At 34.7% G+C, this 26,033-nt stretch overlaps 1 pseudogene; it reads right to left on the reverse strand.

Moving 5' to 3' along the window:
- Positions 1-7,676: 7,676 nt before the first annotated feature.
- On the reverse strand, positions 7,677-20,406 carry LOC149562314 (amine oxidase [copper-containing] gamma 1-like; annotated as a pseudogene).
- Between the last annotated feature and the right edge of the window lie 5,627 nt (positions 20,407-26,033).

The raw sequence follows: 26,033 nt of genomic DNA on the forward strand, positions 1-26,033 counted from the left end.
TTAATGTTACTAAATCAGGTATTTACCTGGAATCATAATTCTACCCGTAATGCTAACGTAAGTCTCACACTAATATTAAACACTTATGATCTTACTATATAAGTTATGTATAATTTATAACACTAACCCTAACTCTAACCATAATAGCTTACTCTACATCAACATAGAACACTATTCTCACTAGTACATTTGGGTTCATTTTTCGACCTTTATTTGACCCAATTTTTGACCAACTTTCGACCAACTTCGACCAACCCGTTGGTTGATATTTTTTTGGTCGAAATTTTGACCAACTCACTGGTTGGTCAAAATCTCGACCAATCTATTGGTCAAAAACCTACCAAAGCCATTGTGTGGGTTCAAATAGGAATTGGTCGAAATTTCGACCAATAAAGGTAGAAAAAAATTTGCACGTTGGTGGAAATTTCGACCAACAAAGATGGAAAAAAAATTTAGGCATTGGTGGAAATTTCGACCAATGAAGGTGGAAATTTTGACCAACAAAGGTGGAAAAAAAATTTAGACGTTGGTGGAAATTTTGACCAATGAAGGTGGAAATTTTGACCAACAAAGGTGGAAAAAAATTTAAGCATTGATGGAAATTTCGACTAATGAAGGTGGAAATTTTGACCAACAAAGGTAGAAAAAAATTTAGGCGTTGGTGGAAATTTCGACCAATGAAGGTGGAAATTTCAACCAACAAAGGTAGAAAAAAATTTAGGCGTTGGTGAAAATTTTGACCAATGAAGGTGGAAATTTCGACCAACAAAGGTGGAAAAAAATTTAAGCGTTGGTGGAAATTTCCACCAACAAAGGTAGAAAAAGCCCAAGAGTTGGTGGAAATTTTGACCAATGAAGGTGGAAATTTCCACCAATAGCTAGGTGTAAATTTTTTTCAGGCATTCTATAAAACAGTTCACATGTCTTGCTTATGATATGACATTTTACATGCATCCTACACTCTCTCATCTAGCTGATGATGGATTATGCAAAGTGATCTGAAACCATGATTCTAAAAAACACACAATCAAATCCAAAATGAACTTGCACTACAAATGCATTGTGGAAAACTGATATTGTTAATTTTGCATGCATGTCTACTAGGACAAATGTATGTTTAAGTTGTGATTGTCCTAGTAGACATGCATGCAATTTTACCAATATTAGATTTCCACAATCCATTTGTAGTGCAAGTTCATTTTGGATTTGATTGTGTGTTTTTTAGCATCATGGTTTTATAGGACTATACGTAATCCATCATTAGCTGGATGAAAGAGAGTGCAGGATGCATGCAAAATGTCATATCATACGCAAGGCATGTGAACTATTTTGTAGAATGCCTGAAAAACACCGACAGTAACTAATATGAAGAATATATAATTAGTTATATGATTGAGACAAATCATGTACCAGTGAGTTGGTCAAAATTTCAACCAAAAAAATTTTGACCAATGGGTTGGTTGAATTTGGTCGAAAATTGGGTCAAAAATTCGACCAATAAAGGTCAAAAAATGAACCCAAATGTACTAGTTCAAGTATGCTCACCAAGTTGACTCTTTGAGTTTAGTCATCAAGTCACTCCACCAAAGTGCCTCATCAAGGTCAGTTGTTAGGTCTGCTCATCGAGCTTGCTCACCAAGTCAGCTCGCCATGTCGCATCTCTAAGTGGCCTCACTAAGTCGACTCACCAACTTACCCCACCAAGTTGCCACTTTAAGCCCACTCACCATGTTAGATTGCCAGACCAGCTCCCCAAGTCAGCTCGCCAAGCTGACAATTGAAGTACACTCACCAAGTCGACTCTCTAAGTTCACTCACCAAGTCTGCCCCCTAAGCCAACTCTCCAAGTCAGATCATCAAGTCACCCCCACTTGCCCCACCAACTTGCCACTTTAAGCCGACTCGCCATGTCATCTCGCCAGGCCGACTCCCCTAATCTAAACTCCTTATACATAAATAAATATTATAATCAAAATCTACAAATCACGTATATTTGTTCATTCACATTTTTGCATTTTAATGTTAATACTAGCACCACCTTTGACTGAAGATAACCACCAAATGTTTGTTGAATGAACATAGTCACATGTGCTATTGGATGAATGGCTTCCTCTCCACTAGCTTCATCAAGGCATATCAACTGCATAGTATCAACTGCAAATCTAAAAGGAAAAAGAAAAACAAGATATCAATCTGTGTGTGCGGGCGCGCATGTGAGCATGCATGCGTGTGCCATGTAAGTACGTTTAACCACATCAATGGAGATTAATTTTTGTGTGCACATAATTTGTAGCATATCCTTAAATACTCCTTTCTATGAGCATTTCTATCTTGATATATGTCGATATGATTTAAAAATTGAAAGACTCTAAGCACTTTGCAATTCATGTTACCTCAAAAACTCATGAGCATCTTCCTGTTTTCCATATCCAAGGTGATTTCCAATGTTTTTAATTCTAAAAAGTATTCTAATTGGTGATAAGGCACCCTCTCTTCCTCTCACCCTCGAGACAAGAAACTCAAGCTCACACATGAAGCACCAGTCTTTCTTCTAACTTGAGCAGACCCAACAAATAGTATAGGTTATTGTTTTTGCAAGCTGTAACTAATATTGCAATGCCCGTGTCTAAGGATAAATCTACTAAGAAATGATAACATACATTTTTGAGAATGCAATCCATGGAGTAGATAGGTTGCAAGAGGTTTTGTGTATATCAGGCACTGAAGCACCACGTTAGCAAAGCAACTGCCAATAGACCAGTGGAAAGGAAAAGATCATGAATAACAATCTACCCAGAAACTAATTCTTTACGTTTAAAATTAGAAGAATTCACAAACAAGATGTATCCTAACCCCTCCCCAAATTGAACCTACAATTTAACCTATTATACTTATATTTCAATGTAAACAACACAAGATTATAAATCAACTCATGAAGATATTATCATTCTACCATTCTGAACTTTGAGATTGGTTTTTCTAATAGTCATTTGGATTGCCATAGACCATAAAACAAGAGGGAAAAACATGTGCTCTCAAATAGAATAAAATGTTGGCACATACCTATCTTCCACATTCCAATTCCAATGGACAAAGTCACCAACACAGATATTATGCTAAGTTATTGATAATAGATTCTAATGCATACATTCAAATGGAAAATATGAAAATAAACAAGTGGAACAGCCTCAGTTATTTACCTTTGGGAACACCTAGTTTAGGGAAAACTCTAGTGCATGTTCTTGCTCTATTGCCTACGTACCTTTCTATGCAATAGTTTTCTCTCTCACATGTGGGGGCAGGGGAGACAAGGAGGCTCCTTTGTTGTCTCCTTGGCTATGCAATAGTTCTACAACACCCTACCCCCCTCTCTCTCTCTATGCAATAGTTCAAAGGTATAATCCACATTTGAAATGTGGAAAGTTACCAAATTTATTCTAGTTTACTCTCTTTTGTTCTTTTTCATGTAACAGGAGACCCTGTAGTAATGGAGTTGTGTTTCCCTAGCACATGATCTAATTCATCATTCAATGCAAGACCCTGACCAAGAAGCTCCTCGTCCCTACATTAAATTTGAAATAAAGGTGAACCAACTAGATAATGGGCTAATAAAACATGCTTTATTGCTAGTGAGAAGCATTAAAAACTAGTTCACTTTGCATTTGTAACCTTGGGCAAGGTCTTAGCAACATGCTCGCATTGAACCTTTGATGTAAAGGAGAAGTACACAAGCTTACAACCCTCAGGAAGGCTTTCTTAGATAAGAAGTTTTTGAGTAGACACAAATCCTCACTAATAATGCTGCTGTGATTTTCTTATTTAAATCGAAACAAAGTTATATTATCTTGGGCAAAGGAGACTACTGTTGTTTGTGGTTAAGGATCCTTTAGGTCAATAGAATCACATGCAAATTGGATGTGACTTTTTAGTAAGCAAACCGTAATAAGAGCTAGGAGCTTTCCTAGTGATCAAGGCTTGAGACTGGACATTGCATGAAGTATTTGTAGGCATTTAAGTCTCAAGCATCACCAGCTCAAAATCAAACTAAAAAGGAAACTTGGCAAATAAAACTAAATAAAAATAGTATTCTTGAGTAAGCATCAACATTGTATGAACAATACCATTACAATGCACTATACTTGGTACAAATATATTTTTGGCTGAGTATAAAGAACATTGGTGGTGAATTCAAGTCCAAGCTGCAAAAGAAAAGACATTTACATAAAAACTAAGCAACCCTATCTAGCAAGAAAAGATATATAGTGATTTCTGACTGAAATTACAAATTGATGCTACAAAACTTAAACCATAAGAATTGTTCTATAGAATAATAAAGAAGAAAGATGAAGAATCAAACACCTAAAGGATACAATGTTGATGCAGCTTCAAAAAGATCATCCGAAAGACATCATATGCTCAGGCTGCAGGAGCTTTGAGATTCATTACTACACTTGGAATGGGCTCATCTTCAATCTTCTGAAGATTGAAGATGAGCCCATTCCCAAGTGTAGTAATGAATCTCATATAATGCAACAACGAAATAACATCAACGAGAGTAACCATGCCATCTCTTAGCATTCTCAGTATTGCCATTGGCACATAAAGAACTGGGCTACACTTCACAATGCCAAAACCTTGAGCAGAATTCACTGTGGAAAGAAGCAAGTTATGTTTCCTTGGCAGGTGTTAGCTAGCAATCATTTCATATAACATCTTATAAAAGAATTCCTAAAGCTAACCACATTTTGAAATGAGATAACAACTGATATATATCATTTCAAACTCAATTTATTCCTATTTGTGCATAAAAAATTTGCATAAAATGCCAAGCAACCCCACTGCTTTAATATCAACATTTTCTCAGCAAAAACCCAAAAAAGCTTACCTCTGTATTCCTTATTCATGATTCTAATGATGTAAAGTAGTCTTTTTGTTGGCAGATATAAACTAAAGTCTGAAGGACACAATGTTAGAGTAGCTTCAGAAAGATCGTCCGAAGGACATGATATGCTCACACTGAAGGAGCTTTGAGGTTCATTACTATAGTATGGAATGGGCTCATATTCAATCTTCTGAAGATTGAAGATGAGCCCATTCCTGAGTGTAGTAATGAATCTATAACCTTGACACCCATATCTTTGCAGACTTGCACACAGGCTTCAAAATACTAATGACACAATTCATTTGTCCATACTATTGGAGCAAAAATACTACTGTAGAATCCAAAAAAGTTAGGCCAAACAGGTAGATTACAGAATCATTAAATTGTGAACCATTACACACACACAAGAAGAATAGTACCTTGGAGCACTACTAATCAAATCTTCATTAACAGGTGGGCAACTTTAAAAAATCAAGCATGTCGACTCTGAGAGGTCCTTATTTTTTTACCCCATTGTCATCATAAAAATTGAAATATCTATATCTTTCAAACGAAATTGAAGAAATCTAAACACAGAATACTGATGAAAATTGTACCTAGAGATAGGTTGCCATTCTCTTAATGTTCTCAATGTATTCAGGAAGTGGTACATGAGGACCTAATCCTGAGGGGTTAGGATCCAAAGAATCATTTCCACCAAAATATACAATGATTAAAAAGGCCTGCTGAACTGCATCATGGGTGAGCCAAAGCAATAAATATATTAGACTGAGAATATCCAACATTTGCATATAGAGCAACTGCAACACCAATCTCATAAAACCTATAAGGCAAGCATGAATCTCATAATCATAGGTAGTGTTACTATTTACAACCAGTGAATAAATATGTTGACAACATACAATATTTATAAATATATCAAACTCCACGAAATACTATGCAATAAAAAGCAATAATAAAATAATTGTGCTAGAGGTGCACAATTACATGACATATCCATTTTTACTTATGAACAAAAAGAAACAAATAATAAACAACCCAACATATGTAGTTTTTCTACAGCATGGTGTTAGTCCTTTCCCATTATCTTTTTTCCAACGGTTCCAACAAATGCGTGCAGTTGTGATTAATCCAGGCAAGACCTATCGTAAATTGCCTAATGAAGATCACACAAATCTGATATATAATTTGATGGTTGTAACATATGATCCATGAGAGAAATTTAGCTTAAAAGATTCACTTTCTAAGACTTCTATAAACTCAAGTTTGAGGATTTATGTAGTATCCATGGAAATATGTTTGTAAAACTACTGTATTGCAACTGGAACAAATTCATAGTAAAAAATTTAGAAAGGAACTTGAAGAACATACTAACCACTCATCTTCATCATGTTGTCTAGATGAACAACTTCAGTAGCCATATGTTGAGATAAATGACTTTAATTGGCTAAATAATTGAAGATTTGCACCTCGACAAGTACCCCACATTTTCCTTGCACTACCAGTCTGCTATGAAACACAGACGCACTTCCTGTGGGGTGTATATGTGAAGCCCAATAGTCTTTCATTTATTATGTACAATTTATTATTGTTTCCCTCCAATTTAACAGCTGAAGTAAAAAAGCTAGACTGAATATAATAACACTGACACATCAAAGATACATAAATTGATTACAAAATCACCTTATTTGGATGCACATACACACAACTTAAAAATTGGAAATGTGAACTTACTTCAAGTATTGTCAGCCATCAAAGCCACCAAGAGCATACAAAGCTCCACCCAAAACTACTCCTACTAAAGAAAATCACTGCCAAAGTAGAGATCCAGACAAACAAAACACAAAACATTTATGTTAGCAATAAGTACAAACAGATTTAGTAAATAGGAAAAAAACCACAGTCAAGGGAAAAAAAAATTGAAGTAATGAAATAACTCCTCGAGAGATCACTAGGCCAAGGAAGGAGAGGGATACACACTCAACTATGCCAAAGAGGGACTTTGAGTAGAGCAATGCAAGCTTGCCCGGGAGAATTGGATCGATTATTCGTTCCAACATGGAGTTTGAGTAAGCTAGTTCACATTAACAATGAAACATTTGTTAATTGATCATGATTTGTTTACATTGGTAGTCCAACATGGAGTTTGTGTATGTTTTAATTCACACCAATAATGAAACATTTATTAATTGACCACGATTTCTTTATCTCTTACAAAAGTTTGAATTATAGATTGGAGATTATATAATATTTTTGAACCATCTAACATTGATTTATTACATAAAGTATTTATTTTTGCTGAAAAATAAGTTTGTAAGACCTTTATTTGTCAAATCAGATGCAATGTCCTTATTGAAAACTATGTCTCTAAGAACTTTATTTGTAAAATCAGAAGCAATGTCCTTATTTCTTTATAATGCCTATACCACCTTGATTGAGAATTTGAGAATTTTATTTTTTTTCACTGTAAGATGAATTTGTGGATTTAATTGAGTATACATTAACAGACTTGAATTAAAATTTGACCACTCTACAACTTTCAAAGCAGGTGGAAAGGTGAAAATGTTCATGAGGCTGACATTACACATATTGGAAGGTCCATTTAAGTGCTTATGTCATGGAATTTGTCATTAAAACAAGTACCTTCTACCATTTGTATAACATTTTTATCCACAATATAAAAATGGTCATTTTTTATCATACAATAAAGTTGTGGATTTAACAGACATGACCTTAAATTTGGCTCCTATACTTCTTTCAGTGCATGATGAAAAGGTGAAAATGTTCATAGAGCTCACATTGAACATGTTGGAAGGTCCTTGTCAAACATGGGTACAATCCTCATAATAGGATTTCTTTCAAAGAAGTTTGTTGGCTTCAGTTCAAAAGCAGAAGAGACTATTGGCATGATTGGGTAGTCCTCTTGGTAAGGAAGATGATGGAAGCCCATTGTGTACCAGAGTACAATGTCCTTTTTCTCAATTGGGTGATCCCTGAAACACAAAATCATAAAGAGCTTCATATAAAGATTGGGTCCCTTTTATAAATTGAGTCTGATAAGTTTGGTTATTAAAACTTAATAGAAATTTGGGGAAAGTAATTCTTACATTTCAAATTTGAGTAAGTTCAACTTATAGAAACTAATTCAATGCAATTCAATCTATAGAAATATATTAATCTATTTGTGTCCATGTAAAACTCATTGTAAATGTATGAATTCCATGGTATTCAAACTTACCTGTCAGACCATGCAGCCAGAGTATCATCACCTTGGCTTTGATAAGAATACAACCCACTAGCCCACTCCTCACTACAGTTGTATGGAGTTATCCATATCTAATACATGAAAAAGTGTTCAATGCCATCAAGCGAGGTAGATTTAGACTTAATGTTTAGTTTTGATTCTAAATAAACTTCAACAGAAACAATGGACAAAAATAGGCATGGCCAACTACAGTGCATAATTTGGTTTTGGCCACATATACCAACATTAATTTCAAAAACAAATATAAGAGATGAAATTCAAAGTCTGATTGGGTTCATCCCATAGTGTTTTGGTTTTATGATGGTGATATTGTTGTGACCATAAAGGCTCAAACTCCTGTTGACTCATTATGATCATAGTTTTGTACCTTTAACAATCTAATGTGCTAGTAGGTTTGAGCATCAATATTGATAATTGGGAATGAGGTTCATTGTTTGTGGCCTCACTGATTTATAGATCTAGGTCAAAAGCATTTCATGTTTCATGTATTGGAAGAGTGTCATGCCAACATCACTGGTCACCTTCAATGCTCTAATGTGCTTGCAGGTTTGAGCATCGGTATTGATAATTGGGGATGAGGTCCCTTGTTTGTGACCTCATTGATTCATAGCTTAGGTCAAAAACCTTTCATGTAAGGGAAGGGTTCCATGCCAGCCAACATTTAAAAGAAAAATGAAATTCAAAGTCTAGTATAGACCTAGTTGTTAGTGAAGGAACCTCGGAGTTGAGGAGGATCATTGTGATCAAGCAAGCTTGCGGTTGTGCCCCCAGGGATAATTTTGTATGCTTCTGGATTTCCTATCTTTGTCTTCCTCAATGGACTGATCATATGAAACTTGGATGGATGATAGAGGTTCAGCTTAATTTGAGCATCCTTCTCTGTTTTGGCAATGTGTATCTCTGTTGTCCAGAAACTTTTCCTTGGAGTTGATCCATCCTTCACCCTATGCTTCGCCATCTTCACCTGAACAAAGGAGTTGTCTCTACCATCAATATCCATATCCATGTAGAATGTCAAGAAATGTTCAAGGATAACACCAATTATGTAAAGAATCTACAAATACCAAGAGAAAGAGAAAACCGCAGGAATTTCCTGCAAATAGTTTATAGACAACATACATATCTAGAAAAGCAATAAACTCATTCATATGTGAAGGCAAAAATAATTAAACAACACAAAGAGAGAGAGGAGATGAGAACAAGGCAATTTCATTGATTCTGAGGCATTGAACCAGTTTTACTAGATCAAAAATAACAACAAGAATCAAAGGAATTTCTCCTTTGTATTTAACTTTCAAAATGAGAAGGAACCTCTTGAAAATGAGGAATATGGAGCTTTTATTCCCCTTGAGACTGGTGAGAAGGCTTAAAACTGACAACATATTCTAGAAGAATGTGTGTATTCATGTGAGTGCTCCAAATAATGTAATGCTTTGGAATGGCGACATCGTTAATGCCAGAATCAAACTTTTCACAACTCAGATGAAACTGAAGAGAACCAAGAGGAACTTCCTCAACATTCCTCAAAATAACTCGGCACAACACAACATACTATTCCTCATTAATGTCCAAGTCTGAAAATGGAATACTATAAAGAATAAGCAATAATAGTAAGTCAAACATTCCTTCTTAAATAAAGAATATGTGTATTAAAGGAAAGAATATTCTGAAATTCAAACATTTAAAAAAATCCCCACCAAGACATCATCTTTGAACATAATCTTTCATACCTCAGGTAGGAGCAATCTTCAGGAGCAAGATAAACACCAACACCATATGCCAGACCACCATTCATTAATCTATTATTGCTAAAACCATGTATTATAATTGATGATATACTTGTGAACATACAACTTCAAGTATCAATAGATAAGTCCCTAACTAAAAAATTTAGAACCATGTACTTCATTATTACCATAACAGAATAAGTAGACTCCAGCAAAAATACTAAGAGCATTTTACTATTGGGATATGAGATGAAATAAGTACCTCAATAACATCCTAAAAACTTCTCAAGTATAAACATTAAAACGGATCACAAATCTCAAGACTCATAAACCCAAGGATGCAGACTGCTCTGCCAGTCAGACACACCCTCTAGAAACCATAGAGCAATTTCTTTCTTTGCACTTTCCACTGCATCACTACCATGGATGACATTCCTGCAAGCATTGCATATTATTAGAACAATAGGATACAATTTTTTAAAACAATCCAAAAAAGAGTTTCCCAGATTGTTATAAACATTGAACCTGAATCATTTCCTACATCAACTAGACATCTACGGTTATACTTTTATGAACTTTTATAAATTAAAATCAAACACTTCCATTGGAAGTAAACATTAACAATAACAGCAAAATATATCACAAATTGCACGATCAGTTACACATAGACATCAAAAAGCATGTCGAACATCTCTTGATTTTAAATATATTACTAATTTAATCACAACTAATTTCACTCATTGCAAATAATGCAAACTACATCATTAAAATTCATTACAGGTTTGAACACTTACAAACATCAGCAATTTAGAACAACCCATTGCTATAAGGTATAACATAAACAGAACAAAGGGGTCATTCTAGTGGTATGATAGTCTAGCCAAAAGGGTATGGGACAGTGATGCTTTGATAGTCTAAATTATAACTTTAATTCATTGATTGTAGACAGCAGCATCAATTGGTATTCCCCATGAATAGTCATACAACAACCTGAAGATTCAGCACTTCTACATATTGGTGGTGATGACCTTGACAAAACAATCAAATCTAGGCAGGCCAACAGATTATGCAACATCTAATTACCTAATTGAACCCACAAATCCATCTAGTTATATTACAATTTGGACAGGCTGTAGCTATATATCTATAAGGGAGAGTTACATATATCTTGAGCCCTCCTCTTGTACCCCTATCCATCATCACCTCCCAAAAGAGGTTTATGATGTTAAGAAAAATTAATCTGTGAAAACAATCGTTGGCCTACATTTCACAGAGGAGAGACATGAAAGGAGGAAGAGATTGTGGATGAATCAAAATGCCAAAAGAACAAAAATTGGAAAGTTGATGTGCAAAAAGAATCCCAATAACAATGATAGAATAAAGAAGTCCATGAAGGAAAATTCAGAAGTCTCGTATGGTAAAAAAAAAATGGGCACAAAAAAGACAATTATATCAAAGAATTCAAACCCTCAAAGATCACAAATAGAAAGCATATATTAAGGAGCAAATACTGAATGGACAACTAAAGTGCCCATAATGCAGCTTAGGACAAGTTCTCATCATTTGAGGAGTAAAACAAGTAGGTACATGAGGAAGAATGAAAGGAGACAATATTTTGCAACATAGGAGCGGTAGAGATAGAGTGGCATTTATCATGGAGTGCCCAACATACAATGACATCCGCTCCATGTTTTGGGAGATTTTAGAAGGCGCAATTCAGGTACTTTTGAAAAAATAGTGAGACATGACAGAAAACCTAGTGATCAAAATTAAATGTCCATGAACACACTTAAAGAAGCATACAACAGGCATGTATGTATTTTCAATTTCCTAAAGTGCAGTCATTCCTTGGCTAGTATATATGTAATGTTTGATACTATTCCTTAGCTTGTTTGTATTGCAATCATTGTATTCATTTGCAACAATAAAGTGAGTTTCAATATAACTGAAATCCATTGTTGAGCAGCCATTCTATGCTATGAAACTCCAGTGAAATATGTACTACAATATTGCCTTTAACTTACAGCAGTCAGGTGCATATCATCTGTTTGTTAAAATGCTTGATTAATGAAACCATTTTTGTAATGAAGTATAAGGAGAGTGTTGTAGTGGCATGACCTTACTAGCTTTGCTTAAGCTGTTTGCTTGCAAGACAACTATTTGATAAAATTTCCACTAGTCAAAGTACTCAATATCTGATTTATTCAGGTGGAGAATATTACAGTGGTGTTCAGTTATTTTCCTTGACATTGAGATCCAAGTATTTCTTGAAAGTTTTTTATTAGTCAGCACAGTAAGGTTACAGTGGCAACAGTAATTGATATTTGGGTTGCACATCAACTGTTTGTTGAAATTCCTCTAGGCAAAAAATCTAAAATATTGTGTCAATTCTAGAAAAGATCATTAAAAGTACCCTTTATTGTTTGTTGATTTGGACATGATCAAGCACTTTCTTATGAACTTAAGGAATAACACTAGAGGTCATTTTAGATTTATATAGTTGGGACTCTTCAATATCTACCAGTTTTGAAAAATTTAGGTGGATACTTTTTGTCCACTAATTTAGAACAATAAAGTGTGATGCATAGATATGACCCCATTCAATATTTTTACATTCAAAATTCTCTTCTCTTTTGTTAACCAATCCCTTCTCTCAATAATTGTGGCATTTGAGGCTTGACGTCTATTCTTAAGTTATTATGATGTTCCTTAGTGCAGCTCTATTTAAGCATAGGTTGTCTATATCTACAGTATGATATTAGATAGCAATGACTACTTGCACCTCTAAAATGATTTGACATTCATAATAGTTTGAGGAAATTTATGGTGTATTCTATTTATCGATTCAACTCTATGAGATCTGAGTTTAACTAAGAATAGATGATGTGTTAAATACTAGAATATGGCTATTATTTATCCCATGTATTATTCTGTGCATATGTAGTTGCAGTCAGTTGACAATATTGTTTTATTTGACAAAATTATACTATAACCATTCTGGTTGCTACTTCAATTGCTTCATGGCTAGTGCTCATTTGAGGAATGTTTATGGCATTACTGAATAGATCTTTAATCTATTTGATAAAAATTGCAACGGAGTCATTGAATTTGGAGAATTTGTTCATGGTCTCAGCATTTTCCATCTAGATGCATCCCAAGAGGTCAAGATTAACTGTAAGTATAGAAAGATGTCTCCTTTTCTATGTCATGCACCCCTTACTCCATACTTTCATATGTTGCACCATTTCAAAAATGAAAAAGCAACTTATGTTTATAAAATTGACAAGACAATTTTCTCAAGGATTTCACATGCAGTTGCTTTTAAACTTTACGATGTGAGGTAGACAAGTTATATTGAGCATGAAGAAGTATGATCTTTTTGGTGACAATTTGTAAGTTCATGTATGAACTTTGGAGATTCAAACTCTCCAAGTGTAAATTATCAAACTAACTAGAGATTTGTGACAGCTTCAAAAAGAGGCCCCCAACTTTCTTTTATAAAAGCTTGCAAATCTTTGCAAATTGCATTAATTTTCTTGGTGAATATTTTATTTTTATTTTTTAAACAAATTATTTTTTGATAAATATTTGCATATTTCAATACAAATTTGTACAAAATTCTTGCAAATCTTTGAAAATAGTAGGTAAGTGCATTTATTATCATGGTGAATTCCTCCTTTAGAAAAACTAAATTTCTTGGAGAAACAAATTATTCACTTGGGATAACCATAAAATCAAGTGTTAAAGATATTGTGGGTCCATCATATTGCATATGATTGGTTGACATGGTTTTTCCATAAATTATTTTGTTTTTCTACAATGTCAAATCAGGGACCTAGGGGCAGCAATCCTTGTGGGGATTGACTACTCTCTCATGGGGTCCAATGGAAAAAGCCTTGGCAAGCCCATACAGAAAAGTCAAAGTCCCTCAATAATGAACACAATCTAACTATTCAGAAAGCATTGAAGTGCATGCTAATTGAAAATGTTAGTTCAAAGCCATCTAGAGATGTTTATATGATGACATTTAAAGAAATAAATGAATCTATACATTTGATGATGCAAATAGAAGTGACCTCTCGATATATTAAACTGATATAAATCAGCAAAGGCACTTGCACATACAATGCAATTCAGAAATTCTTCAAACATCAAAACTTTGAAAAGAATGAAGTTTTTTCATCAAACCAAACTACCTGAATGATGATAGCAAAGCATAACTAAAATTACATCAATGTGACAAGCACAAGGGCAAATGAAAATCATTAAAAATCTGATGTAAAACTGATCAACAACAACAACTTTAAATAAACATCAATTAAAATACAAACTATGAGACTATCTACAACTCTGATTGTATGGCTTCACTAAATCACCTACAATTCTGAATACATTAACAAAAACTCCTGCAAGACGAAAGTACTGCCAATTGTTCAAGAAAATGTCCTAGTTGTTGATGGAGTGAAAGTACTACCAATTGTTCAAGTATTAGCTGATTATGAAGTCTTCTTTAAAAAAGCACTGCCAATTGTTCAAGAAAATGTCCTAGTTGTTGATGGAGTGAAAAGGGTTTGTTAAAATTTAGGAGAACAGGGGTAGCATCTTTCAATTTAGCAAAAAAAATGAAGACAATGGCAAATCACAAAGGTGATTTTTTACTCAAAGCATTCAATGATACATTCAATGGTGAACAACTAGGAGACTTGCAAAAAGTAAAAGAAATAGGAAATTAAGTCTATGTAATGGGACTACAATTGGAGTTTGAAATTTCTTGATGGTGTTCTCTCCAAGCTGTAGGAATTAGATTCATATTTTTCAAAAGTGGGCCAGTCAAACTTGAAGCTTCTGAATTAGGCTTAGTGGCCCTCAATGCTCTCCCTTAGGTTCTGTACAAGTTTTTGGAACACTAGTGTGAAGTAAGACTTGCAGTTGCTTCTTGTTACAATGAGATTGTAAGAGTAAAAGGTCATGTAGCCCCCTATATTGATGACATACTAAGGAAGGCTCTACAAGTGAAAGTGTAGTGCCCTTATGGATTACATGATACTGAAGCCCTAATTTTTGGTGAGAGGGCTAAGATTTTAGAAACTATGGCAAGAACTAGATCCTTTATCATTATGTTGAAACTCAAGAGTGAAAAAAGTATTCTTAAAATGTTTCAATGCTTCTTGAAAAAAATTAAAAAGCATCATTCAGACAAGTTGAGAGTTTATATGCAAATCATTATGTCCTTAATATTAAATGACAATGATAAGCTTCTCTTAGACTTGTTGGCCATTTTCTAGAAGGAACGGGCTATATCACCTATAGCTTATAGGGTTTCCAAAAGATTGATTGACCATAAAATTGAAACATTCCAAAAGCACACAACCAAAAATAAGCTAATTTCAATTCCATTTGGCTCAATTCCATTTCTGCAAGAGCTGGATTGAACCAACCATTACTAGAAATAACATCCACCATAGCTTGAAGAAATAAAATCCTCACTAGAAAGGAAACTAAATGGATCCCATGAACCTCTTGTGGTACAAACTTAACTTTGAAGGTGAGGTGAGTAGTGGTAAAGAGGTTGTGGGAGGATTAATCTACAATGGTAGGAGTTGCCTTCTAGAAGTGTATGTTGATCCTTTCAGGGACCATACTATCAATAAAGTGGAGGGTATGGCCCTCTTGTGAGGGTTGAAATTTTTCCTTGAGTTGGGATGCACAAAATTGGAAATTGAGGAGGACTCTAAAATCATTATTGATGTGGTTAAAGGTTGTTCTAGGGTAGGGTGAAATGTGAATATTATCCTCAATGACATCCTTAACCTTCTTTATAATTTTGATACGGAGAAAGTAAAACATGCCTATAAGAAGGGGAATTCATTGGTAGATTCTATGGTTATTTTTGGTCTATTGTTTATCAGCTTGAATTGTTGGAGGGCAATCAATCTTGTTCCCAAGACTACCCAAAACCTCATAAGGTAGGAGCAGGGTGTTGCCAATATTGGTGTTTGTGATATTTAAACTTTATAGATAAGGATATCTTAAACCTGACATGATGGAGCCTTGCCTCCTTGGAGTTATATTTTTTAATATAAATGTTATCATGGATTACTCGTTCAAGATGGATGTTGATTAGGATTTTGTTTCCATGGGTTGGTAGAGTTGGACTTACACTCATAACCTTGTTCTACGTACTACTCATGATGGTTTCACCATATGCATGTGACTTCACCTTTTTTATTGGTGTTCTCCAATAGATTTGGGTGGGACTACTATATAGCTTTTTATTGTGAGTAATCTTTCACCTCTGAATTTTAATCTTTATACTATGCGGATGAGGTGGAATTGCAATAAAATACTCCTTCAGATTAATTATAAAATACTCCTTTCCAGTTAATGACTTCACTTACAAAATAATATCTTTTAATTATTTGTATAACTCAACCTTTAACCTTAATTATTAACCAACAATGTTATTGTTCAAAGACTTCACTATTCTTGCTATAAAATTTGATTCTTGATATTGAGTATACAAGATGACATTGACAGATTTCTCAATTGTAAGATACAATATGGTCTTAAACTCCTTACGTTCACTTCCTTGACTTGACATTATAATTCTATATTCAACATATGGTTTGCAGGTGTACATGGTAGATATAATCTTGTAATGTTCCCTATCCCAGTTATATGCTATTTGGGATTCACTTCTCTATATGCTTCTCTCGATATAATTAATATCCTTATATTTATCCTCTTTAAATCACCTTGTTTGATTAAATCACTTTTTCTAAAATATAGGTAATCCACAATTGGTGTTTCCACTGTGAGTAGATATTATTACCTTCTTCTTTTTCAAGTATAGGTTTTCTTTGTTAAAGAATGATATAATGATTCTTCTTGTAACTGTTTGTTATCTATAAATAATGCTCTGAGTTCATAATACTCAACTCTCTATTCTAATATTAATATTTGATGTAAATAAATGCCCCATGACTGTCATTCTATATTCTTTGGCCCCTATAGAATGTATGGTATTGATATCTCTGTAGTATTCTGCCTTAAATTCCAACTGAATGGACAATGTTTTACTATGCTGAAGCTGATGATAATGTCAACAATGATTTGGAAGATTAATTGATGACTCTATTAGATTGTTAAATCAATCTTCAAAGATGATTTCTATGTTCGTCTCCTTACCATATGTGTTGAATACTCTGTACCAATGGTTTGATGAGCCTCCTCCATTATTTGTAGACTCAACAAACCCATAATTTTGGAAGAAGACATTTATAGTAACATAATGAGTTAACTATGAAATTACTGAGCTCATATTATATTAGCATTGGCTATTTGGCTCTTTCGCTGGCGTGGCCCACTAAAAATCTGAATGAGTCCTTCCTGACCAGTTCCCTATTCTCTATTCTTTGAGAGCATTTTGTTTGATGTTCTTGAAGCCAAGGTCCAAGGAAAAAATTAGTTATCCTCCATCAAGAGCCTATGTTCAAACTTTATGAGCTTCATTGCGCCCTATGTCCCCCTCTAACCACTAATGTTCTCTCCATCACCGACCAAAAACCTAAACTTTCTCCCTCAATGTGTTGCCCTTTAGAGTCTAAAATTTAAAACCTTATAGCTACTCCCAATGTGAGTTGTATTTCTTCTAGTGACTCCTATATCCTGGATACCTCAAGTGCTAAAAATTGGAGAGAGGCTTTGTAAGCCCAAGAAACATGCCTGGACAAAAAAGCCAAGAAAATGGTCCTTGACCTTGACTATGATAGTGATGAGGACACTCAACAAAACCAAACATGTTGCTTGAGTAGGTTGGCTAAGGAAAGGGGTAAAAAAGATATCGAAGACTTGGCTAAAAAAGAGGAGACATTATGGAAAGTGAAAGCAAAAATTTTGTTAAGAGTGAATCGGATGACTCTTCCTATAAAGAAAACCAAAGCCCCATGAGGGACCATTCCCTAAACCCTTCTATTAATCCCCCTCCCCTCACCAGCCCATGTAGAATACCTTCTACTTTAAACCCCCTACAACCCCCCACAATGTCTCCCTTGTTGAACCTAAGCAATGTTGCAGTCAATAGTTTTAGCAAAGGAAAGACTAGTGGTCACTTCATGAAATGCTGCAACTCTTCTTCTTCTCACTTATACAACCCAAGAATCATGCACCAACCTTGGAACAAGGTTATCAAGTAGCCCCAATCTTCATAACATCCAAGGGAATCCAAACAAACATCAACACACCCAAAAAAAATTAGGTATATGGCAGACCTGCTGTTAGCAGTCATAAGGTAAATTGCAGCACTTGACTCTTATACCATACACACAACCAAGAATGCAATTGGATCCTCCAAGACTCCCAAGCACCAAGGATAGTTTGGAACAACTCCTATATGAACAAAACAAGGTGTAACAAAGGTTGGAAACCCTGCCAACCACTTATGAAACAAACTGTTGCAACCAACCAAACAAGCACTTAGTTTTCTTAGCACTGTTTTCCACCAATAACTCAAAATGTTTACAAAGGACCAGGAAAAAAAAAGACAAATTCAAACACTCTTTTCAAAGTTTCAAAAGACTCCAAATTTTCAAAACCTAACTACACTCCAGGATACCCTGACCTTAATCTTGCACACAGGCCTAATTAGCAACTTTAGGCTTGGTCTACAATGAAAAGGTTAAAAATATGGGTGCATGGATCAATTCTTCAACTTCAGTGTGTCCTCCTAGTCAAATTTAAGATTCCTTGCCTCCACACCATGTCCCAAATTCCTTTTATCACTCTTAACTCATCAAATTGCAAAAACAAGGTCTAATACATGGGTCTTATTAGACCTAGGGCTTGCCCTTAAAAATGCTTGCTGCAATCTCCTGCCTCCAGGCTTTTGACATTTGATAATACAATTCCCTAGTTTGCTTCATACCAAATTGGAGAAAATTCCAACAGTGGGAATTCAAACTAGAGCCATTCCTTTGTCCAAAACCCTTGTTTTGAGGGTTTCACAAGCAGCAAGGAAGAAAAATATATAACTTGCAAATGAAATCAGATCTCTCCTTGAAACCAATGCCAAAACTTCATAAAATTCAACCTCCAAATTTTCAATGCAAAACAACCATCGTACAACCTTCAGGAGTTCGTACAGTATGGAAAAATAGTCAAAAAGGCCCAGAAATAGCCGATTTTATTAGTTTAAAAGAAAGTACAATGGTTAATAAACCAATACCCTACGACCAAAATTTTGAAGGAACAATAATGTGCAATTAGACTTCTTGATGTATAAATTGGGTCTTAAAAAAATCAATTTCCTTTTGGGAAAGTACTTATTTGGTTTTGAATACTAATGTCATGGAGTTCGTTTCAAATCATATAGTGTCTTTTCAAGTGGCATACCATGTGTTCCTTTTCTTTTCTAACAAAATTGGGTTTTTAGATTCATTTAGGAATGTACTTCATATCTATTTGGTGGATATTCCAACTATGATTGGAAACAAGCACTGTCAACATTCTAATCATAATTATCTTTGCAACTAGAGCAAAGATTCCTCAATCTTCAATTTGTTGCTCTTTAGCTACTAATATTGCTTTGTGCTTGTCAATTAAAACATTATTTTTAAACTCGATCTTAATACTTTTTATAATCAATGGCTTTCTTTCCAATGTCTATCTTTCGACTCAACAAATTTTTCATTTTTCTTTCCTTCTTGCTTCATCATAAATACTTGGTTCACAAGCACTTATGATGTTCTTCTTGCTAAGCTTATGAAGTGGACAATGACTTTCAATCTAGATAATCAATTTCTTCTCTTCCTTCTATAGATTCAATGGGACTTTCAAAGCTTGGCTCAACTTTTTTGGGTAAGTGTGATGATATGTAGTGCACTATCAATTTTCTCTTCAATGAAAGGATTAGCACCTCTAATTTTCAAATGGCGATCAACCAAAACTAGCTAACAATCTAACCTTAAAAATACATTTTATGCCAAATTCCAATCACAGTTAAAGACATTTAGCTATTGGAAATTGGCAAGATTATGTCTTATTTCATATATGCAATAAAATGGGCAAGAAATGTGGAAGAATGTTAAGTTTTTATCCACCAAAACATGAGTAAAATTTTATAAACTGAATGTATTTTTAAAAATAATGTCAATTCCCTTCAAAAGAAATATTTTGCATGCAACTTACTTGCTGAAGATGTTTCATGTTCAACAACTCTTTAATCACAGGATCCACAATAGTTGGAAGCTTTGACTTGTTTCTCAGCTGTGGCTTGGCCTGTAGCAACAAAAAATTCATTAGTATATGCATCTCAACATTTTAAAAATACATCAAGCAATTCAAGTCAGTTCCAATCTGTAAATTAACTGGCATTTGTTTCTTGTTTAACATATTCAACAATCAAGTACAAGGTTTTTTAGTTTGGACTCTGCCCTGATGAGCATTCCCTTACAATAAAATTTACTTACTTTGGCATTGTCGTTTGCATCAAGGAGAACATTTGATGATTTCATAATGAACACATTTGAGTCCATGTTTGAGGTAAGAAATATGCAAGTTTTCCATAATGAACATAGCAAACAAAATTTATCCATGAAAAAAGAACAATTATATTGGCTAAAAGGAAAAAGATTAATAACTGTTTAACCATATAGCCTTGGCAATAATTCTCAGGAACTAATAAACAGTAATTACCTGAATGTCTTACTTCTTTGATCGGCGTCTCTTCTGGCAATGTCGTGACTCCTCTACCTCTATATAAACTTTACGCTTTGACCTTTGATGATTTGGTAAGAAATTAAATCATATCCACCATTCAGACAATATAGAACTTTGCTGCAATACTAAACCATGTATCTTCCACACTATTGAAAATGTTGTCAACATGGTAAAACTAGCCACCTTGCAGCTCCTAGTTTTCAATACTAGAAGGTGACATGCAAACAAGGTAAAACAAAACAATACTAGTGCTTGAATAATATGAAGCGCAATAAGACTTTTGAGTATTTGGGTCATCTCAAATATCATATCCTCTATGTTAGACAATGTAAATTAATCATCTGATATTGACAAAATGGTCGGTAAATAGTCGCTCAACACCCAATTTAGTCAACTACACAGCCATTCACTTTACCATCCACCATGAATGCTGCATCAAACTTTGACCAACAATACACTTCACATTTATTATGTATTTCTATGTATTGGGTGAATTAGTAATGCAATCTCAGAGCTCTTTTACAGAGTTTCTCCTTGGTGCCTTTTTTTCTAGCATGGTATCAGAGTCGATGGTTTTGGTGATATTGGTGGATGTCACTTTGTCTAAAATTGCTTGGATACTCTGTTAAGGATGGTGCTGAAAGAAGGCAGCCATCAAGCAATCTAAAAGTTTCTCAGTCAAAGGAAACCATTTTTTCAAGTCAGTGTTGAAGCTGCTGATTATATATCTTGTTGTATGTGCAGATCACCACTTTCTAAAATAAGGAGAAATCAGAAATCAGAAATAGTTGCCAAAGTTTAAATTTGTTGACATGTTGAATGGTGCTTCCACTAGTTGAGCATTATAAGCTATTATCAATCATTGGCTTGTTGACCACTTTAATGTCATAAACATTTGGGGTGTTCCAATCAAAAGGCTCTAGAAGAATACTTCCCATTTTCTTTTTATTGAAGTGTGAATCCAAGATCAATGTGTCGTCAATGTATTTCTTTGAGAAAGTCCTCAACCTAAACAACTTCATGTTTTCTATTCTAATTTGGCAATGCCTCCATAAGAATGCATCAAAGTCATCTTGACAATCTACTTATAAATCCTCAAGGCAAGGGAGGTGACCACCATAGCTAGTGGTAAATGTCTTGTTTAACTTACCTCTTGGTGTTAAAATTGGGCCTCAACAAGTAGAACTTTCTCAGTTTAAGGATTTCCAATTTGGCACTTGCATCTTTAGCAGTTGCCAAAGTGCACTTGTATCCTCTACATGATAATGAGAACCCCACAACTTTTACCTTTTCTATGGAAAATACATTATGTACATCCAAGATTTACTTGTAGAACTCGAGCATGATGATTTGATCACTATAATGTTGAGGTAGTAGATAGGGATGTCATTAGAACCCATACACATGGATATAGGTGTGTCACCAACTCTTTATGAACCACATCCCCCATGGCTTGATAAAGGTTTTCTCCTTCTTGGACAATTAAAATATGGGGTCCCCTTGTAGGCATATTATTGTGTTGTATAGAAATGTACCATTAGCCTTGCAAAATATTGCAAAACATATTTCAAAATGGAGCCCCCATGTGGTCTTTAGTCTCCAACGCTTCATATTGTCAACACAAATCTACCATCCAAACTACTTAAGATGTCATATAAAAATTGTGAGTCTGCCACAACTCTTTTAGTTGTCAACCAATATTTTCAAAGATCATTTGTGCCTAGTCAAAAAAGGTAGTAGATTCAATAATATTGAGATTAGATAATACATCCTTGGGGAATATTCTTTCACATTTAATTCCATAAATATGCGACATAAAATAATGATGATCCCTTGGATGGGTAATATGAATTTTTTCCTAGAGATAGTGGGTGAGGAGGATTATCCACTATGTGTTCACTTATCACTTGCATTCATGCTCCATGGATTGATACTCGCTAAGGGTAAAGACATTATTGTTCAAAGTCATGTACTTTCTTCTAGGAGTCCGAAAGACTATGGTTGTGTTGATAGAATCAAAGGCAACAATGATAGTATTGTCTGGTAGGGAACAAAATCATGTAGTTGGTGAGTAATTATTGTCCAAGGTGTTGCTGATTTTTGGATAGTGAATGGATGTAGGAAAGAAGCATTTCTAAACTATCCTAGACTAAGAAGGTTGGTATAGTATTCCTATTGAGAAACATTTCCTTTGTGTACATCTTCTTTGATTTCCTCTTAAGTTGCATTCTTTGATGTCTATGTCCATTAGAAACCAAACCAAGTTCTCTATCTTCAACACTTGGAGCACATCATCCTTCATATATTTCATTGTAAGCACTACCTTTTCAAACTCTTTGTTCAACTTTTCTCTTCTTTCCCATGGGTTTGATGATACTTGTGTCGAGTTTCCGCTGGTGTGGATGATGAGAAAGCTATGCTCTTGACTCTATCTTTTCCTACAAGATAATATTTTATTAGTATACAAAGCCAATAGAATCTCAGTAAAACCCAAATTGAATTATTAGTTGTGTCCAAGCCTCGGAGTTTCTAATTACTCATTCACAAGTTACTTAATGAGGATTAAGGAAACTTGAAGCTTTGATATTGAAATCCATAATATGTTCTTAGGTAATTGATGTTGGAGTAGGATTAAAGAGGAAAATATTCTCCCAAAAGATAATCACTTGATGAACATTATAACAAGGGCTTGGGTATGCAAAAATCATTTCTTTAATACCAACTGTGAGAAAAAGAGTTAGTGGTAGAATGAGATCGCAGAACCTAACGATCTAATGTCTAGTTTTGAATAAAGGGTGTCAAACCAAAACTAACAAGGGTGCTTTTGATGTACGACCTGTTATTGGGCCAATGTTAAAGAGGGTTTCAAGGGAAACCCTCTTTTCAACTACAATTTTGGAAAATGCACTTAGGGGGGGGGAGTACTTCAAACACCAAGGCAAGGATCATGAAAGGCCAAATTAGGGCATCAAAAGATAAGCTCCAAGGGAACTTCCTTCTACACATTTCTAACACAAAAATCGCTAACCTTTCAAAAACCCTTTCCAAGATATGTCCCAAAGGTGTCTTAGATCCAAGAGGAAGAAGCCCAAAAACAAGACCAAATTTAGGCAAGGTAGAACACTCAACAACCTATGACTAAGATACACACCAAAGGAAAATTGCCTGTGAGTGAGGAAATGGGAGGACATGTTCACCTTGTAAAAAAGGTATTCTATTCAATGCAGTTCTGAAAGCATTGGACATCTACGGAGCAATCTTCAGGGGGTTCGTGTGTTGAAAGCAAAATGTGAAGCATCTCCTTCAACTGGGCCTCCATAAATGGGCAGTATGGTGCGAGATTGACAAGAGTAGGGGACGCAAATGGCATTTTGTGACAATAAAATGTGCAATGTAATTAAGTCTAATTACATTACACCAATGGCATTACCGGTGGAAGGCTTTAGTTTTTCAATAAACCTCATGAAAGAAGAGCATGCCATATTTAGTGTAAGCACCTAAGCGTGAGACAACTCAAACCATTGGAAGAAATGAAATAATCAACCAAACATATGAAAACATAAAAAATGTATGAGGTAAATACCAGTTTAAGTGTAGAAAGTGCTAGATTCAGAGTCGGATGCAAGAGATGGAGTCCAGTGTTCCAGATGAGGAGCCAGTGGCAGGAAAGCAAGCAGTACTAGCATGGGTCGACCCAAGGTTCTATAGCTCCAGCTACTTCATGCGCTCAACGTCAATGAACTTGAAAACAATTTTGCATGTTAAAGTAAAGCCCGTGTTGGTTGAAATTTTGACCAACACGAGCTTAGATTTTTAAAAACAAGAAATTTTTCCTTCTACAATCCGACCAATCAAAACCTTATTAATTGATGGTCAAAATTTTTGGTCAAAAAATGACCTCAAATGTACTAGTGTATCAATGTTTGTTGCTCAAGCCAAGCACAAACATTATCAAAATCTTTAGCATTGAGGACAATATCAAGAGAGGGATTACCTTGTGGGACACCTTGGGAATGAATTTGCACAAACATTTGTTCAACGGAGCCATTCTCACCAACAATAGTAGCTCCAACACCAACATCAACTTCTAGGCTAGAGAAGGCTGAGGCCATAATAGCCTAAAAATATTCCCAAAGCAAATGTGATATGACAGGTGGCAAGAACAAAAGGATTCAGAGGATAATCGTACGAATCTTGCATCTACACATTTAGAAATAAGATCTTGATAAGAGCTATTTGAGTGTAAAACAAGGCCTAAACATTCTTCTTCTTAGCCTCCTCTTGCTATCTTATCATTGGCTGTGAAGGCATTGTAATCAGCTACCTCTGCATATCTTGATTCAACAATCCCTCACAAATATTTTCCTATAAAAACTGATATCAATTTGATGCACCAATAGTTGCACTCATTACCATCAAATTTAAGGATGGACAGTGCTTTATAATTCAACAAAGAACGTAGGCTTCGTGTCTTGCTAGGTTGCCTCACAAGTCTAAACCCTCCAAAAAAAATAAAAATTCAACAGAGAATGAAAACAAATCAAAAGAAATATCTGCTCTGATACCAACTGTACTAAAACAAGCCCTATCCTTACCAAATTAAGTTCAAATAATCATAACTGCAAAAACATATGACAAATAGAATTTTAAAAAGCCTGTGCAACTCATTAAATAACAATAGACATTCAAGAATATTCAAAAGAAAATATCAAACAGAGATAGAGTAATCTATTTTCTATGGTGCACTACAGATGTTATTCCAGCTTGCAAAATAATAGAAATGCTGGTTATCATGGTAAATAGAAAAAGGCATGAATTGGATATGCCAAGTATGACTTGTTATGCTTGATTAATTATTACACAATGAGCATTTGAACTGGCAGTTCCTCTAAACTAATTTATTCAACTATTCTAAACTACTGATCAACCAATAAAGACTTAATATTTAATTCACAAAATGACCATTATAAATGGGTCACATATGTTGACTGTATACATAAATTTTGTAACTCAGCTAGACTACTTTAAGATTCGATATAAGAGTAAATGCAATCAGGTAAAGAGTGCAATGTGAAGCAATTTCTGATAAAGAGATGAGTCAAACTTGGTATACAATAAACAGAAGCTGGAAGAGGTGTGAAGAGCAAAATTCCAATTTTGTGTGTTTTTGAAAATTAAAAAATTTATTTTATAGTGTGCTGATTAGCACATTTCTAACACAAAAATTGCTAACCTTTCAAAAACCCTTTCAAAGATATGCCCCAAAGGTGTCTTAGATCCAAGAGGAAGAAGCCCAAAAACAAGGCCAAATTTAGGCAAGGTAGAACACTCAACAACCTATGACTGATGAGTGAGGAAATGGGAGGACATTTTCACCTTGTAAAAAAGGTGTTTTGTTCAATGCAGTTTTGCAAGCATTGGACATCTACAGAGCAATCTTCAT

The sequence above is a fragment of the Cupressus sempervirens genome, chromosome 4 (genome assembly GCF_028749045.1).
Source record: "Cupressus sempervirens isolate cs-2001-9-10 chromosome 4, ASM2874904v1, whole genome shotgun sequence".
Lineage (NCBI taxonomy): Eukaryota > Viridiplantae > Streptophyta > Pinopsida > Cupressales > Cupressaceae > Cupressus > Cupressus sempervirens.